Below are 20,142 nucleotides of genomic sequence, written 5' to 3' on the forward strand. Positions count from 1 at the left end.
GGTCGGATTCTCAGCAGTAAAAGTGATTTTTCGTCCTACACCCAAGACAGCTGCAGTCGTGGGCTCCATCAAAGATGATTTGCTGCTCCGAACATGTGTAGTTCACAAAATTCGATGTGAATGTGGCCTTTCTTACGTTGGACAAACAACTCGTACTGTCCAAGAAAGATGTACAGAGCACCGGAGGTACACTCTAACAAGTCGACAGTGGCAGAGCACTGTATTGATATAGGTCACAGTATTTTGTATGACAACGTCGAAATTTTGCCAACTAAATCATCTTTTTGGGACTCGATAGTGAAGGAGGCAATTCAGATTCGCTTGACGACAAATGTAATTACTAGAGATAGTGATTTCAACCTTGATAAATCATGAAATCCGGCACTTGGTGTAATTGACTCACAAAGAGGTCGTCACAGTGCAACTCACAATGATATATGGACATGCCAACACCGATCGACTACAGTGTCATAGATGTAACTCGTCCATTGTGCACGCCTATGCCGCCAATCAACGTCTCTGGCGCATTTGTATCTGTGGCCGCATGCGCAGTTGTGCGTTACACGAGTATAAAGGGACGAAGCGAGCACTGGAGCGCCCCCCCCCCCCCCAAATCTATAAGTCCCTCCAAATCCTTGAGCGTCATGCACTCTGCCTCGCCTTCCGTATACGCCTCCCATCCCCCATGCGGATCCTCTATGATCTCATTCCTTTCCCCCATCTGCTCCTATTCCACAAACATATCCGCATCCTCTACACCCCCGCCGTCTTGAACCCCATCACCCCCTGGTTGCTCCTCTCCTCTCCCATCCCCGCCCCCTGCCACGTCTTCACCGTTGTGTCCCCCCTACCCTCCATCTCTACACCTTACATCTCCTTTCCCAAGGTGGCGTCCATCAACTCCCCCTCCCGGATGATGCCCTCTCTCCCTCCATTTATCCTTCCTATCAACTCTGATCCTCATTACCCCTCCTTTCCTCTGTCCTTTCCCTGGGCTCCCTCTTCCCCCCTTCCGTCCTGTTTTCTCCCCACTAAACCTCTCCCTACCTCCCTTCTCCCCCCCCCCATGTCCTTTTGTATTCCCCTCCTCTGCCTACCCCTGTCACGTCTGCCCAGCGCCCTCCCACCCCTCTTATGGGTCCTCATTTTCCATCAGCTCATTTCCTGGTTCCCCCCCCCCCTTTTTATTTTCCCATCGTCTGTCCAGTTTCCCCCCACCTGCTCTCGGCTGTGGTATGTCACATTTGCCAACTTTTTAGTGCAGTGTTCCAGTGACTGTTCAGTGTTGTTCGTCTTTCTCGTGTTGCGAACAGAAACCATGCTGTTGCTGGGTGTGAATTTTATGTCTTTTGCGAACAGACACCAGACTGTCGCTGTGTTTTTTTAATTGTCTGTCTATTGTTTTACCTGTCTGCTTTGTATGTATTTTCTTAGCGTCATCATCCATCTGTTCTTTGTTTTAAGTTCCACGATTTCTTTTCGCCATGTTACTCTTTAAGTCTCCGATTTTATCGCCTGTTTTTATTATTTATTCTCTTCATCTTTCTAACAAAGTCTGTAGGCTGAAGAGCGGCATACTAAGCTGCTGCCAGCCCGCCCCCTTTGGGGGGAATTGAAATTCAATAAAGGAAAAAAAAAAGTGGAGCGGCAGTCTTGCGGCTCACTCTGAAGGTGGCTGAGCGTTACACAGCCTAAATATTAGAAGATCAAGGAGAATTCTTGCGGCTGCAGACCCGAAACTTTATGGAAAAGGTCTGCATTCGGCTATGTCAGCTGCTTTGTGTGTTTGGCCATCTTCTATTCCTCCGGTGCATTGGTGCCTCACTGACAGTTCCCGTAACTCCGTGTTGTGGTCCACTCTCTCTAGCCTTCCACCTTTTTTCTGACAAAGTGGTGTTCTACAGGGTCTTTTCCTGCACTCTACCACTCTCCACCCTCCAGAACTTAATCCCACTGGTGTTCTTCCACATTTCCCTTTCGTTGAAGGCATTATATTTTAACGTGGTTCACGATATTATAAAAGTGTGCAAGTTATTTTCTTTAGTTAAGTAAATCATTTCAGTTTTAACATTTTTTATTACCAGTCTCCCAAAGCTTAACGTACTAAATCAAGTCTAGCTGTCAGAATTGGTCTCCTCTAGTTTCCAGAACTGGCGAGTTAGCTGTTACTTTTGAGTGAAGCTCTCCCAGTTACCCTGGTTAAGCTGTGCAGAAACTCTAACACGTCTGTCTTCGTGCTCCTTGGACATATTGTGCAATATTAAGTAAGGAAACAGGGCAAAAACTAAATAAGTCGTCGAATATGAATTGTTACAATACTAGAAACAATAAACAATGAACGGTGCTTCAAGTACAAATTAATAAAACGGGTGATGAATTCTACGATTTGAAAGTCATAGCAACACAACTGCAGAAATGAGTGTAGAACAGCCCATGTTAACCAATAACCCTGTTATAATTTTTAACAAAAGTGATTATTCAGAATGCTGCCCGGAAAGTCTGTGGTTGGAGGACATTTAGGAATCGGTAGAATCCTTAGCAAGCTTAGGTTATTTCTTAGTTGGCCAACCTTGTATAGGTATATGTGGAGTTTCGAGGGGTGAGTGCCATAACTGTAAAATTCCTAAACACAATTTTAATACTGTCAGGGGATTTTCACAATCTTGAAGAGAACACTCTCCCATTGATAAACTCTTTGTTGATTATGTCGGCCGCCTGCCACGTACTGGTAGTGTCAGTCAGTATGTCCTGGTCGTGACTGATGACACCTCCAGATTTGTCTGGTTCGTACACAGTAGTAGGCTGACAGCTGGGTTAATTATTCGTCAATTGTCGGAGATATATTCCACATTGGGCAATCCCGATACCATTGTCAGTGAGAACACTTCTCCTTTCCTCTCACAAGAGTTTAAAAGACTTAGCTTCGGTAATGTGATAATTCACTCCACAATTGTACCGAACTGTCCACAACCTTCATTTATGGAGGGACTGAACTGCAGTCTGAAGACGTCCTTAATTATTTTCCATTCCCTTTACTCCACAAGCGCGGTTATTCAGTAGCATGTCTCAATTTGGTGTTTAATTCCGCCAACCATGTAGCCCTTAAAACCACCTTCACTTCCTTGGTGTTTGGTCATCGTTTCAACTCCCCATTGTACAATCTGTGATGAGTTAACGATCTGTTCCCTGAGAATATCACACCTAGCCTGATTCAGGAGAACTGGTCACAAGTGGTAGGAAATATTAATGTCTCACCCAAGAGGCAGGCGCGCCATTACAGTCTTGGACAAAGCAAGTTTAAGGTGTGTGGTAGTGATAAGGTTTCGTTTACAAAATCTTTCTCCCAGGGGTCAAAGTACGGCGCAATTCCTGATAATTGGCACCTCGCTTAGTAGGACCTTGTGAGGTTATCTAGGTTCTTAATCTTAATCCAGTCACCCTACTGGTACGTAACATCGCTACAGGAAAGTTTTCTAGAGTACATGTCTCCAAGGTCAAGGGAGGGAGCTAAATTTTCTGTTCTCTGTTTGAGATAAATTAGCAGACGGGCTCTCTTGAGTTTTTGGTGGTAAAGGATGAGCCGTGGCGCTCGATTCGATATATTGCTAGTGGGCTCGTTAGCTATTCTTGCATGCAAAACTGGCTGATTGATGGTGTGAGGTAAGTCCAAGAGAGGGCGTGAGTGGTACGTCAGCAACGAGTGAGGCCAATGGATACAGAGTGGGCGCCGAACCGTGAAGTGCAGAGGCAGTCAGGAACATGGTGTGGCTGCGAGGAGTGGCATGTGTGCAGACAAAGAGAGGAACCATGCACTGTTTGCGGGGCTGCTGCCTGCATGTTGCCGCTTGTGGTGTCTGGAAACTGATACCACTGTTGGGTGGAGCCACAATTGTCAGGTGCTAACTTCGATCCAGGACGTCTCGGCATCCTGTGTGGCCAACTCCAGTTCCTGAATCTGGTGAGACGATTCGTCCGATTAGTTCTTGTTTACAAGTAAAATACATCTTGCACTGCTTTTAAGTTCAAGTGGAACTGACGGACAAGAATTCTATCATTTTATCCGGCGTAATGAGCCAGCGCTTGGGATAGCCTATGATCCAAAGCAGTATAACATGTGACAGTCAAAATGTTATATAGTTGTGACTGTTAGACAGGTCGCTGTGCCGTCGTAAGTCTAATTTTCTACCTTGAGTTTAGGGGCAGATATTGATGTTCAGGTAACTGCCCGATTTGTGGCTGAGCTCCCAGTTTCTTGTTACTTGAATTCAAAGCCAAGCAGTGTTTAAGGAGACCAATGTAGGAAAGTCACTCTCACTTCCCTTAAGCGGAATTGGTTTATTCCCCCTTTGCAGTTGTTCATCCTGGTGTGCGACAACTTGTACATTTAGAATTTTAGTCTGTTTCAGTTCAGTCCATCCAGGGCCTTGTGAAATCCCCCCAGGTAACAGGCGAGAGCTTAGGGCGGGGTTTCCACTGCCCTGGTCGGCCACGGGTCTGGCGCTGCTCTCACAGTGACCGACCGACCAACGTGCCGGTGTTATAAAACGCCGAGCCATCTCCTGTCGGACTGCTGACAGTTCGAGGCAGGAGCTGTAAAACAGGAACAACTTTGTTACTTTGTTAAGCACATCTCTCTTTGCTCTGATGCCTGTCAGCGTTTAAGTTGGGAGAATACTTCGCACTAACCTGCTGATATTTACTTAATCATTAGTGAGCGACCTGGCCTGTTTGCTCCTAAATACATTGTAACCTGAACGGCTGTAAATTAAAGCCTTAGTGAGTGCAGTGTAGCATGTTTATTAATTACAATTATTAATTGGAAGATTATTACTAGAGTTTGCTAAGCGCCAGGCGCACATTTTTTTCTAAAATTGTAAATAATATTCAAATTCTTTTGAAAAGATAAATTGTTATTGATAGATAGTTCAGTAAGCGCTAGCCACTAGCTTTCTTAATTCTAAAATTTACTGAAATTCTTAGTAAAGTCTGGTTTACAGTGTGTCGTGATGTATTTTTCTTAGTTAAAATTTATTTACTGCGTAATTTTCATTTCATTCATGTATTTTATACACGAAGAAATTTTCTTAATTGTGTCCATGCACTCGCTGGTTAAACTTGTAAAAATGAATTGTCATCATGAAAACTGTGAATGATGTTGCTGTTGATGGGTTAGCCCTCCCACTCCACACATTTGTGTGTTGATCTCTCCCAGTGGCCGCCATTTCATTTAGCAATTGTGGAGCATTGACGGGTTCACTACTCCACGAAATATGGAAACGTTTTTATAAGTCTTTCTCGCAGTGATAGTCCTAGATTTCCACCTGCTGATCAAAACTGGAACTAACCTTTTCCCGACGTAACTCAGATCCAAGTAAACGCATTGGAATATCTACCAAGTTTCCCTGCCGTACTGTCACACTGCTCCTTGTGAACAGCTGTACTTTAATTATAACCACCTGGTAGTTTCGTCTTCCCCCATATTCCAATATTTCCACTGCGTCAAACAAGGAAACATGAAGTTTACTATTGTAAGGCGTATAATAACACAAAGAAAATTTATAGATCTTACTATAGGTCTGCTCTGAGGAGACCATTATAATACAATTAAATTATTTGAACACTTATGAATTTACTTTTAGTGACAACCTTTCATTGCATTTATGTGCAGGCTTTTAAACTTAATCTATTTTTTGTTTCTGATGTTGGTGATGTATTTGCGTGGATTACAATGCGTGATACAATTTCGCCGAGTTGACAATTACCATTGTCATATATTTTCTTTCTTCTCGTAAGTTGAATTCGAAATAATATTCGTAAGATTGCAGCCTCTGGTGTAGATGTCCATCTACTCGCGGAACAATTATTGTAACTCACTAACCATACATAATAATGTTTTAAAATACAGTGATTCCGTACATACAAGAAGAATGAATACTTTGAAAATATCCCACAGAATATCTCCCGTTTATTCGATGTAAATTGTAGTTTACAATATGGTGCTTCTCTGATGGCGCTTTCTTTTTCCACTTGATGTTTGAACGTCATTGCAGTTGGTCTGTGTTAATGAAAGGTAATTTACCCATTTTGAAATATACTCTAGTGAATAACTGTTACATTCATGCATCTTAAATCGATCCTTACACAGCTTCTTATGTTAGTTATATCCTTATTGCTATGTTGCTTATTAAATACTGACACAATAACTGGTACACATGTGTATGGATTTTTGTTCTCAAGTTGTCAGAGGAGACTTTTGAATGCACACTAAGGTGAATGGTCCACTCACATTTGGCGGAGTGTAGTTACGTCTCTTATTGCTAAACTACAATCGTTCTCTTCTTCTGTGGTACCATATTTCTTATGTATAGATAAATTACAAACTAGGGGGGCTGATATATTAATATGTTGGGTTGATGTTATGAAACTAACGTTGTGGATTGTTGTTTTGAAGTGGCAACTCTATACTGGGACATTTGCATACTTTCTGCTTGTTTAATTGGGAGAAGCAAAATGTTCGTGGGTTTTTCTGCAAAAGGAACTTGTATTTGCACTGAATGATCAAATGTGAGTTGCTAGAACACTACTTTCTGTAGAGAACCTTTGTCAGGTAGGTGGATTTAAGATGATTTTCAATGTTTAGTAGGAGAATAATATTTAGGAACGGAGGACGGGTCAAGGGATTTATCAGGATTAGCAAAGTCAGTGGTATCGCTAAGTGAAGTTTCTGTTAGATAGTGATGTTTCGGTAGGCGGAACTTCTTGAGTGATAGTACTGACGTTGGATTGCACTTTAAGATCTTGTGAAATCAGTACTAACTTAGTTTTAGGTTAAGCAAACATTTCTAATAAATATGTTTCGAGCTGTGCACTTGATTTAAGACCTATATTGAAGTTCTGAGTGCAATTGCTTGTTTCTGGTAACTTTACGAAATATTACTGTGCATTCAATGTACCGAATTGTATGGAAGCCTAGTCTAAAATAGTCAAAAACTAATATAATGGAGTTGTGTCTTTGTCACTGAGCATTCTTACGGATCTGGAGTTTATCTGATGCCAGATGGTGATTTCTGCATCTGTAACGAAACTTATTACTGGCTTTATGTGGGCTGTTGCAACAATTAGTTTAATTACAGTGGAGTAGTAAGCACAACTTAGATTGCCAGTTTCATCATTGTACTTTTCAGTGGTGAGAAGTGGTAGCTTAGTAGAGCGGAGAGTGGACATACCTCTAACCCTCTCGTCCCCCATCCCGCACGATGATGGCAACTGTGATTTGGCCAGAGTGGAATTTATAACTATTTTCAGATTTCTTGAGAGTACTATATACATTCCGATACATGGATTTCATGACTTCATTGGACTTATTTGCTCAGGGATGTGTATGATGATGTTTGTAAATGTCGCATGAGCAAGTTAATGCCAGAAATCTGAATTGTCTCAGGTGTACAGTTTGCATCGTCTAGTGCTTGTGTTCGTTGTTAATGCCCTGCTGAAATATTACTCTACCCTTTAGTGTGAACCTGCATTGAAACTAATATTATCTTGTTGTGGGAAGGAAGCCTGAATTCAGCTGAATGTGGTTTATGTTACTCCAGTCCCTATGTTATCCCTCTTTAGATGTTTGTTTAGAAAATTTCTAGTTTTCAAAGGGGATGAAATTCCCATGTTGCAACAACAGATTGCACTGGAATAAAAGGAAATGGTAGAGCTAAACAGATTAATAGTACTTGTGGTGGGAAATATAAGAAAATTATATCTGTCAAAAATTAGTTAAAAAGAAGTGACAGACAAGGAGGTTAATGAAACTTCCTGGCAGATTAAAACTGCGTGCCCGACCGAGACTCGAACAGGTCTGGAGTTCGAGTCTCGGTCGGGCACGCAGTTTTAATCTGCCAGGAAGTTTCATATCAGCGCACACTCCGCTGCAGAGTGAAAATCTCATTCTGGAAGGAGGTTAATGTTTGTGGAGGAAGGAACAATCTGAGTTACATAATAGTCTAGAAGCTGCTCCAAGTCAGGCTGTAGCGAGTCAGGTTAACGAGCAAGTAACTAGTCAGGCGACAGCTTTGGAAAATCTTGAACATGGAGTAGAAGTATGAAAGGTCAATAGAGATAATAGCATTTCAAGAATCAGAGAAGGTTGATGAACTTTCTACTGCTGTAGCCAAACTGGCCGCTGGTGGTATGTAGAGCTAGGATAGCCCAGTGATTGTGGACAGAGCTAACAGTTTGTTTGAAGGAGCTGGTTGATGCCACACTGACCCACAGTTCATGTCTGACCAACGTTGGGACATAAATCTGAGTTAGAATTATTTACCGTAAATGTATAACACGATTTAGTCGTCAATCTGATAGTGGAGGAACAGGATTAACTAGCTACATAGCCTGTCATAGGCTTCGATGAAAATGAACAGATAAAGAGGAAGCAAACCAAACGTTAGGAAGGAGAAGCGACTTCACACTTACAGTGGTTTTATTAATGCTGTCCCAAGAAGGAGTAAATCTTCAAAACTCGAAATTTTTTGCTGAACACTAATATATATCAATTTTTGTTGCTAAATGACCGTCTCTAATGACTTCAATGTCAATGAAAAGTTCAATACAAGTCTTAGAACTTACAGAATTTGCGCAGTGTCGATGCAGACCTCAGTGTGTGTGGTACTTAATAGGTACAAAATTTTCTCGTGTTAAGGTATTCAGCGTAACATATCTACAGTTTGTGCTTATGTCCTAGTTAAGATTCTTCGTGTAACCAGGCTGCTTCCAAGTGATCTCCTATGAGTATTTTTCCACGTTTTGAAGATTTATTTTCATGAATGAAGCCTTAGTCATACGTTTTTGTTAGTTTCTTCCCTAAGAATGGCAATATAACCAACGGTCTTGCCACATTGTATCTCACACAATAAACACAGTTCATCACTATCAGGCCAGGGTAGTACCTGGATATTCCAGGTGCAATTGGATTTGAAAGACAGGCACTTTTGAGTGTCAGATCTGATTTGATGAACGACTAGTTTCATCATATGATTATCATGAATGTTTTGATGTAGCAGTATTGGATTATCTGAATAATGTGTGATATAATGAGAATATATGGGGCAAGAACTTGCATTTTTTTATGAGTCTCAAACTGTGACACGTGATTATGAGTAGATATTTTCTATGTTGTGAGGTTCAGCACATGCTGAGAATGATCTATGGGATGATTTATGACAGTTATGGTTGATGTTTTCTTGGATGCGTGACGTTCTTCTTTGATAGAAACCAGTTTTATGAAAGATATTTGTAGGCACGATCTGGCATGTTGTGGATATTTATATTTTTCAGAAGTTTCTATTATACTTCTAGGATTCCACAGCTGTCAGGATAAGGGGTGGTTCTGTCATAGTACGTTGAATAGTGAGTACTGATTCGCAATGGTTGTCTCTTGGTCTGTGTCACATGAGCATACGATACGAAAGATGCCTCGTTTGTTCGATATTTGAGCCAGACTGAGGAAGCTGTGAAGATGAAGGTGGATCTTATGTATGGCGAGGTTACCATATTAACACTCAGTGGCTTATACTGACTGTGCATATGAGGATGTAACAAGGTCAAGGTCACTCATCCCGAGGCAGTGCTTATTTCGTCTACCATTTTCTGTCATGTTTCCTACTCTTGTTATAAGCTATATCTGTGTGAATGTATATTTATTACAGTGACTGGATATGGTGTGAGGGTTGTTTGAAAAGGTTGGCCATCTAAGAGAAAATGTTTGCCTCCACACAATTATTGCGTGTAACAGATACAATCTTAAGAACCCCTCGATTTGGAAAGTTTCTTCTCATCCAATCACTCTTTCTACCCTCTCTCTCTCTGTTTCTCTTCCTCTCTCCCTGCCTCTAGCCTTTCAATCCTATCTGAGAATACCAACAAAAATTGTTATTTATGTATAATTTTACCACTGTAGCCAAAATAATTATTGCTCTTAAATTTTTCATTATGTCACCGGGTTATATAAACAAGTATGAAGTTTAAGCTTGACAAAATCGGATTTATATATCATTTCAAATATTTGCTCGAACTCATGTGCTCAGCACCTCGAAAAAAAGATCTTTAAAAACCTTTCAAGCTTATTCTGTAATAATGATGTTATGCTGTATACTCTTTGTACTTTCTGATAATTGTCCTCTTTTGTGATTTGATCCTTGTACCTAATAGTCTTCAGACGCAATTTTTGTTTACAAAATATGACAGTACACATGTGATGCGTTACGGTGGTGAAAGTACGTTCCTCCAAAAATTTTAACACAATACACACATACAATGACACTCTGAAGAAATTGGTGTAGGCACGCGTATTAAAATACAGAGATACGTAAACAGACAGAATACGGCGATGCGTTCGGCAACGCCTATATAAGACAACAAGGGACTGGTGCAGTTGTTAGATTTGTTACTGCTCCTACAATGGCAGGTTATTAAGATTTAAGTGAGTTTGAAAGTGGTGTTACAGTCGGCGTACGAGCGATGGGACACAGCATCTCCGAGGTAGCGATGAAGTGGAGAATTTCCCGTATGACCATTTCACGAATGTATCGTGAATATGAGGAATCCGGTAAAACATAAAACCTCCGACACCACTGCCGCCGGAAAGAGATTGTGCAAGAACGGGACCAACGACGACTGGACAGAATCGTTCAGTGTGACAGAAGTGCAACCCTCGGCCAAATTGCTGCAGATTTCAATGCTGGGCCATCAACATGTCAGCGTGCGAACCATGCAACGAAATATCATAGATAAGGCCCACTCGTGTACCCTTGATGACTGCATGACATAAAACTTTACGCCTCGTATGTGTCGTAAACACCGACATTGGATTGTTGATGACTGGAAGCATGTTGCCTGGTCGGTCTAGTATCGTTTCAAATTGTATCGAGCGGATGGACGTGTTCGGGTATGGAGACAACGTCATTAATCCATAGATCCTGCATGTCAGCAGGGGACTGTTGAAGCTGGTGGAGGCTCTGCAGTGGCATGGGACGCCTGCAATTGGAGTCATACGGAACCCCTGATACATCTAGATACGACTCTGACAGGTGCCACCTACGTAAGTATTCTATGTCATCATCTGCATCCATTCATGTTCATTTAGCATTCCGACGGGCTTGCGCAATTCCAGCAGTACAATGCGACGCCCCATACGTCCAGGATTGCTACGCCGTGATCCAGGAACACTCTTCTGAGTTTAAACATTTCCGCTTACCACGAAACTCCCCAGACATGAACATTCTTGGGCAATCTGGTATGCTTTGCAATGTGCTGTTCAGAAGATTTGTGGACAGACCTGCAGGATTCATGGTATCAGTTCCCTTCAGCACTACTTCAGACATTAGTCGAGTCCATGCCACGTCGTGCTGAGGCACTTCTGCGTGCTCGAGGTGGCCCTACACGATAATAGGCAGGTGTACTAGTTTCTTTGGCTCTTTGGTGTATGTCATACTAACAAATGTAAATCAGCCTGATATGGAGGTTTAAACCTTTGAAATTCGTCGTGGAGATAAATAAACGGTGATTGGCATCAGTAACGGTAAAGCCTAACCTAAAATATTCGCATTTAAAGACTTGAATCATTTTGCAGCGTTTGTTATTACACCATAATATTTTAGGTTACGTAAAATATAATCATCTACACAGTCAGATAGATCCGACCCATCACAAAATATACCAGTAGCCTATAATATACAGCTAAAGAACAAAGTACATTATCGCTGTGTGTGTAAACGTCGTTCTCAGTATCTACAACCTGGAGGAGTCCAACCTGTGCTTTTGACATTAAATTATTTATTGCCGAATGAACAAGTAGTGAACCGTATAATTCTTTAACTATAATTTTTGATAATGGCGAGAAAAGAAAATTGGATAGAAGTTTGGCAGTATTTCTGGACCTCAAGTCTTCAGCTTCAGCTTATTTCGGCCGTTTGGGAAAAGTTCCAGTGATAAATAACTGGCTACACAAATAATTTTGTATGTTACTAAACTCTAAACAACACTCTTTAGATAACTCTGTTGATATGTTATTTCCACTATAAGAATTTTTTGATTTTTAAGCTTTTGTGTTGGACATTAGTTTTATACTGAGGTTCCTACTCTTTTTAATAGTGGCTGGGTTAAGGTATTCCGTGGTAGAGCCTACTGAACCTGACAATCCCATTTGTTCAGCAACATTCATGAGACTCTTGTTAATGAGTTTCGCAACACTGTTCACATTCGTCACGAAAGCATCCTCTAATCTTAATGCTATCTCGTCCACTTCTTATGCGGCTATATTACATTTCTCCTTCACTATATCATAGATTGTCTTCATTGTGTCACCTGACGTGCCTATCTTTCTCTCATAACGCATTTGCATAATATTCTGTGTTAGTGCCTGCGATATTATGGAATACCATCAACATCAGACCTGTTTGTGACTGGTAGGTACTGTTTCCTATTAATTGTACTGGTTGTCTTTAATCTTTCAGAAACATATGGTCTCTTTGTAGACTTCAGACTAATCTGGGATACTTTTGGGGAAAAACGACTTTAAACTAAATCCGTGGTTTGATTAATGAAAGTATTGTGTTTTTCATTCATGACATGAGCGTTGCATAAAACCGTCAGTTCACGCCTTTGAGGAGTTTGTAAAATAATCAGTTTTGTCTTACTGACTGTTGCATCACCTTCTGTGGGGCCAGCACCCACAAAAAAAAGGAGAGAAGTTGCGATGGCCGGTGGCAAGAATCTAAAATAGTCTGTACGTAATAGTTTTCAATTAGTAGAACTTTTTATTTCTAAAGAGGAAATAAATAAAACCGAACTCTTTTCGTTGTGAGATGGCTTCCTGTGCTTGCCGTGCCTCATACATGAAATTACATTCATACATTATTACTACTGATAGAATCGTCTTCCTATTACTCAGTGCTAATGCTCCCTAAGTCTGCGACCGAACTGGGGCCGACCGATGGGTGGCCTGTTAGGTCAGCGTTGACATGGGGCGCTCAACGCTGTCTTCCTGGAGGTGTCGTTCCATTGGCGTGTTCGTCGGTCCAGCTCCATCGGTTTCTTGCCACTCACAGTATCACGGTAGGACGCGAATCTGGGAACAGAAAATCTGCGGAAGAAAATCTGCGGAAGAGTCTCACAATCGACTAGCAAGAATCTCGTTCTGACGGCGGCGCAGTAAGCCATCAGGACCTCGAATTAAATGCATTCAGGAGCCCACATTTCGAACGGCTGTTCTCTCATCCGTGTCTGGTGCGAAGAAAAAATGTGAATAGAGTATACTCACTAGCTGCAAAGCGATACTTGAGTAGCGTGGGAGGCGCCGTGTTCTGTGGTGGGTGCAGCAACTGAAGCAGCGTGCGGTAGCGCCGGCCATGTAGAAGCTCCGCCGGCAACGAACCGTCACGGGAATGGGAGCAGTACGTGGCGAGAAGGAGCTGCAGCGCTTGCTCCCCCGTGTGGCGGGAATGTATTTTGTTCGTGTGTTGCTTGAATGTATCCCACTGCGGGTCCGGAGGTTAGAATAGGCGGTATTCCTGCCTGTCTTAAGAGGCGACTAAAAGGAGTCTCACACGTTTCGGCCTTTATGTCATGGTCCCCCAGTAGGGCTTGACCTTCATATTAGGTAATTTTCCTGAAGAGCGTGCCAATTGGGGAAGGGCGCCTTGCACGGTGCATCGTGTCCATAGGGCAATGAGATCATAAGCCCCGTTTCTCGTCGTCCCATTGCAGCCCTGCTCATTCTCCATCTCTTGAGTGAGGCTACATTCCTGGGTGCGGTTTCCCCCATCCACTATGCAGTCTCGCCTTCTGCGCCGACGACGACCGTGGTCTTCTTTGCACCTGTTATCCAGCACGGTAGACGGTCTGTTGTGGTGGGGCTGCCATGTACCTAGCTGGTTGTAGACCTAGGGATCGCTCTGCTGATGACTGTGCTGTTCACCCCCCACGTACGCCGAGGAGTAGATCCCTATCTCCCTGGGGCACTGAGACTCCCAGCAATGACCATCCTGCCAGGTGGCCCTTGCTGAGGCTGCATGGCGCCTGTGGGGAGGGCTCTTGGTCGGATTGGGTGGGATCCGGGCGGATCGCCGTCAATGAAGCATGGTACATCATCTCTTGCTGGTGGTCAGACATCAGCAGTCTCTAAGCGTTCTAGGGCTCAGTTCAATGCACAGAAGTATGACCCAAAATCGTTCCCCTCGCTGGCCACACCATGGGAGGAGCAAAAGGCTAAGCATAGCAGTGAGACTTATTCGCCCCAGTACCTGGTTTGTACGAGAGCTGATGGAGAGTCTTTCATGACGATGAAGTCTCAGTTCCTTCTAGAGCATTTAGAAGACAAGTTTGGGGAGATGGAGGGCTTGTCCAAAATGCGCTCAAAGGCAGTTTTGATAAAAAGAGCACCATCTGCCCAGTCACTGGCATTACTCGCTTGTAACAGGTTGGGGGATATTTCTGTTACCATCATGGCCCACAAGAGCTTAAATATGGTCCAGGGCATTATATTCAACAGGGACCTTCTTTTGCAGTCTGAAGACGAGCTGCGCGCCAATTTGGAGCGGCGAGGTGTTCATTTTGTCCTGCTCGATCATCGGTGTATGAGGGATAATCAGGTTGCCACCGGCACCTTCATCATGGCCTTCAAGGGCCATGCCTTAGGAGGTCAAGGTGACTGTCTACTGCTGTGACATCAGGCCCTATATCCCTCTCCCGATGTGGTGCTTTAAATACTGGAAGTTCGTCTGTATGTCATTGTGTTGTACTTCCAGCCTGACATGTCGATCTTGCAGACGCCCATCACATCCCAATATTCCATGTGCCCCGCCCCCCATCTATGTCAACTGCAAAGAGCATCATTCACCTTGCTGGCCGGACTCAAGAATTTCACAGAAAGAGGGGAAAATCATGGAATGTAAGACCCTGGACCGACTGACCTACACTGAGGCTAAGAGGAAATTTGAACGAGTCCATCCTGTGCAAACGACTTCCTCTTATGCCACCGCAACGACAACAGTACCCTCATCAGTTAAGCGAATTCCAGTCGGCTCTCCGAGCTGTAAGACTACACCTGCCACCTCACCCATGGGGGGTGGGGGCACAACCCTTCCTGTTGCTCCTGCACCACCGACATTGGGAGCAGTAACATCCCCCCCCCCCCCCACCTTCACCATCAGGGACATACATCCCCACTTTCGAGCCAGAGAAGCATATTATTTCTTTGGCTCCTCACTAGGAAGGGTTCCCTTGGGTCACTCCCTTCTGAGGTTGTTACCGGTGGTAGAGCTGACCCACCAGTGGCTGAAGCAACCACAGGTAGCTGGTTGTAGGGCTTCACGGTCCTCTTCAGTCCCAGTGTGATCAACCTAAGGGGCAGTGAGAGAAACCAAAAAAGCAAAATATCACCCAGATCCAAGGCACTGCAATGGGACCTACACCACCGCTGCCTACAAGTTCTGTGTCTGAGGATGAGGTGAAGATTCTGGTGTCCGCTGTGGACCTGGATCTCACTGAACCCTCAGACACAATAGATACAGACTGTTCAAGCAATACGTTGGTGGCAGGAGGTGACTCTGAGGTGTAAACTGCCTCATTGAATGTTCATTGCCTTCCCAGCCTCACAATGCTATTATCCTCCAGTAGAATTGCGGTGGTTTTTCCACCATTTTGCTGAGCTCTGAGAACTTCTCAGCCTTCAACTTTTCTTCTGCATTGCCCTCCAGGAAACTTGGTTTCCGGTGATGTGAACCCCTGCCCTCCATGGGTATTGGGGTTATTACAAGAATCGGGCAGCTTATGAGAGGCTATCTGGTGTTGTCTGCGTCTATGTCCTTAACTCTCTTTACAGCGAGTGTGTCCCTCTTCAAACACCTTTAGAAGCTGTTGCTGTTAGGGTGTGGACGCCTCAGGCTGTTACTATCTGCAGCCTCTATCTTCCACTGGATGGTGATGTCCTACAGCATCTATGGCAGCGCTGTTAGCCCAGCTGCCACCACCTTCTCTATTACTGGGCGACTTTAACGCCATTAACCCTTTGTGGGGTGGATTGGTGGCAACAGCCCAAGGCACTGTCGTTGAACGAGTGTTGGCACAGCTCGACCATTCTATCTTGAATAATGATGCCTCCACACATTTCAGTGTGGTGCATGGCACGTACTCATCCATTGGCCTTTTGGTCTGCAGCCCTGGCCTTCTACCCCCTGTCTGGTGGAGTGTGCATGACTTGTGCGGTAGTGCCCACTTTCCGATCTTTCTGTCACTAACCCAGTGTCACACACTTGGGCGCCTACCCAGATGGGCTTTGAATAAGGCTGAATGGGACTTGTTTGCCTCCATTGCCACTATTGAGCCTTTTTCTCATGATGCCATTGATGTGGTGGTTCACACAGTCACCACCGGCATCGTTTCTGCAGTGGAATCGGCAATTCCCTGTTCTTCTGGGTCCCGTCGGCAGAGAACTGTGCCTGGTCACCAGAGATCTCTGAGGCGATTTGCTATTACAGGCGGGCCCTCTAACGTCATAAGTGGCACTCATCACTGTACCACCTCATTGAGTTTAAGTGGCTCCATGCCAGAGCCCGATGCCTCATTCCCTGACGGAAGCAGGAGTGCTGGGAATGGTATGCCTCCACCATTGGTATCCATACCTCTCCATCTCACGTTTGGACCAAGATTAGGCGTACCTGGGTTTCCCTGAATCGAGCAGTCTGTACTGACACCAACACAAATGCAGAAATCTTAGCGGAGCATTACACTCAGATTTTTGCTTTTATAAATTACCCACAGGCCCTCCACTCCCTGCAAGAGTGGTTGGAACGTCAGAGCTTTTCATTCCATACACTGCACCCCAAATCGTACAATGCTCCATTCAGTGACTGGGAATTCCAAAGTGCCTTAGCTGCTTGCCCTGATATGGATCCTGGGCCAGATGGCATCCACTATCGGATGCTTAAATACCTCTCAGTTAACTGCCAGCGACGCCTCCAAGACTTTTCAACTGTATCTGGGTTGAGGGTGAGTTCCCATCACAATGGCAGGAAAGCGTCATTAACCCTGTGCCGAAACCTGGCAAGAACTCACTGGAGGTGGACAGCTACTGCCCCATTAGCCTCACCAATGTTCCATGCAAATTGCTCAAATGCATGGTGAGCCAGAGGTTGAGATGGCAACTTTAGTCTTGGGGCCTTTTGGCTACAGTCCAGGGTGTGTTCCGCAAGGGCCGCTATGTCACCGATAATCTGGTCTGCCTGGAGTTAGCCATGTGTACAGCATTATCCCGCCGACAGGTTGCCATCTTTTTTGACATGCAGAAGGCATACGATACAACATGGTGACATCACATCACCACCACGCTTCATGGGTGGGGTTTAAGGGGCCCACTTCCGACTTTTATTCAAAATTTTCTGTCGCTTCATTCATTCCATGTGGACGTTGGTCCTTCCCATAGTCCCTCCTAAGGCCAGGAGAATGGGGTCCCACAAGGCTCTGTCTTGTGTGTATACCTCTTTTTAGTTGGTGTCAATGGGCTAGCTGCAGCTGTGGGAACGTCTGTATTGGCTTATTTGAATGTTGATGACTTTTGCCTTACTATAGCTCCACTGGCACTGCAGTTGCTGAACGGCAGCTACAGGGCGCTATCTGCAGGGTGCAGTCTTTGGCCATCATAGACGGCTTCCAGTTCTCGACTGCCAAGGCCTGTGTCATGCATTTCTGTTGGCGTCGTACTGTTCACGCTGACCCACAGCTTTATCTTGACAGTGAACCTCTTGCCATGGTGGAGATGCATCTGTTTTTGGGCTTGTTGATGCCCAGTTGACTTGGCTCTCTCATATTTGGCAGATTAAACAAACGTGTTGGTGTCATCTTAACGTTATTCGTTGCTTGCATCACACCAGCTGTGGTGCCGATCGGTCTACCCTTCTACGACTGTATCAGGCACTGATTCAGTCCTGTCTCGATTATGCGAGCCTGCCTTATAGTTTGTCATCGCCTTCCGTGTTGCAATTGCTTGACCCCATACTTCACTGCGAGATCCTACTCAAAACTGGAACTTTCGGCATAAGCCCTGTAAACAGCATACTCGTTGTGGAGGCTGGTGCCCCGCCATTGCGGATCCGGCGCCGATGACTACTGGCCGCTTATGCTGCACATGTTTGTAGCTTGCCCAGACATCAAAATTACGGTCTCCTGTTCCGCAACTCGGTCGTCCATCTTCCCGAATGGTGGCCCTAGTCAGAGTGTACCATCACAGTTCACACCTGGGCTCTTTTTTTTGGGCTTGAATTCTTCTCTCTTCCACCTGTTTTCTGGGCCCATATACGTATACACCCATGGTGTGTGCCCCGTCCTCGCCTTCAGCTGGATTTGGCACAGGGCACGAAGGACTCAGTCGCTCCTGAGACCCTCTGCTGCTGCTTTCTTTCCATCCTTGCCACGTTTTGTGGCTCTGACGTGGTCTATACTGACGATGGTTGCTGTTCGAGCTGATTATGCTATTACTCTTGGGGATCATTCTCAACAAGGCTCATTGCCGGATGGCTGCAGTGTTTTCACTGCCGAGTACGTAGCCATCTCTCACGCCCTATAGTATATCTGTTCTGATTAGGTGAGTTCTTCGTCATCTTTGGTCACTCTCTGAGCCTTTTACAAGCTATTGATCAGTGTTTTCCTCGCTCTTGTCTGGTGATGGCTATCCTGGAGTCCATCCATACTCTTGCCAGTTGTAGCCATTTCATGGTTTTTGTGTGGACCACGGGTCATGTCAGCATCCCACGTATTGAACATTGTTGACAGGCTGCCCAAACAGGCTATCAGTGCCTTGGCCCTGGAGATTGGCTCTATGTTGCTGTGGATTAGTGTTGACAGAGGTTCAAATTTTGTTGGACTGTCCACTTTCAAAGGCACTCAGGCAGACGTTTGTGCTGCCTGATACTCTCCCTGCTGTTTTTACGGATGATGCTGCAATGGCAGGCTTAGTTTTGAGTTTTATTCGAGTGTGGGATTTTTATCGCTCAATCTGAGGGTTTGTCCGATTTTGTGTTGCGTCTGGCCTTTGGCCTATTGTTTTAGATAGGGGTTTTGGTGTGCCTCTTTGTGGTTGGCTTTTCCTTTTTTGTTTCCATGGTCCACCAACCACTTTGTGCTTTTAATCCTTTTGTCTGGTCTTTGTCTGTGCCTTTCTTGTCCTGTGTCGTCCCTTGTCATCTCTGTTGCTTGTTTTTGTTCCTTGTGGGTGTTTCATGGTCGTGAAAAAAGGGACTGATTGCCTTTGTAGTCTGGTCCCTTCAACCCCCCACAAACAAAACTATCTTGAATGTATGCACAAATCATTCAGGTTCTTCATTCAACTAATGATGAAACGGAACAGTGGTATGGTGAGTGATACTACAGACTATACAAGATTATTCGAAGTTCTAAGCTGTAAACTGTGGTCAGTTGCCTGTGAGCCACACTTCTGGCTAACCTTCCAAGGAGAAAATTGATGACAAAGGCTGAATGGGACTACGCAACGTAGTCAAGTTCATGGGCACTGCAAACGGATATTTGGTAAAAGAATTGTCTACAATAAGCCAACTAGCGTTCCAAAAGGGACGAGCAGAGTCAATATGCACATGATGCCATGGCGACTGAGACTTTGGCCAAGCTGAAAACGTTTGCTAAGGGGCGAGGAGGGTTTCACCCTATGTGCAAGTCTGTGAACATCATCTGCTGAATATGGGCGTGCATACCAGTCCATGGAAGTGCCGGCACGCTACATGTTTCGTGTTTCCAATTCCTGAATGTTCTTGTAGGAGCTTTTTGCAGCACTTTAGAAATAAGCACATCCTACTTTCCAGTCATTTCATAATAAAGTCACAGCATCTTGGACGGAGAGGTTATGCTGACGACAAAATAGTGGCACACAAAGAAATTCTGAATGTTTTTCACAGAAGGAGGCCAAGCAGTACAGATGCAGTGCAACAAAAGGTACCTGTCAGGCTCTGGTTCTGTGGCCTGACCAGTTTTCCTATAGTGCAGTGGAAAATTCAGTAAGAGTTCAGTGCCCCGCGTATCTGTCTGACAACAAGATGCGGCAGTAGCGTCGAATTCAGAATCAGAACCAATAGGAAGCCGAGAGAA

Source organism: Schistocerca americana, unplaced genomic scaffold, assembly GCF_021461395.2.
Source record: "Schistocerca americana isolate TAMUIC-IGC-003095 unplaced genomic scaffold, iqSchAmer2.1 HiC_scaffold_14, whole genome shotgun sequence".
Taxonomy (NCBI): domain Eukaryota; kingdom Metazoa; phylum Arthropoda; class Insecta; order Orthoptera; family Acrididae; genus Schistocerca; species Schistocerca americana.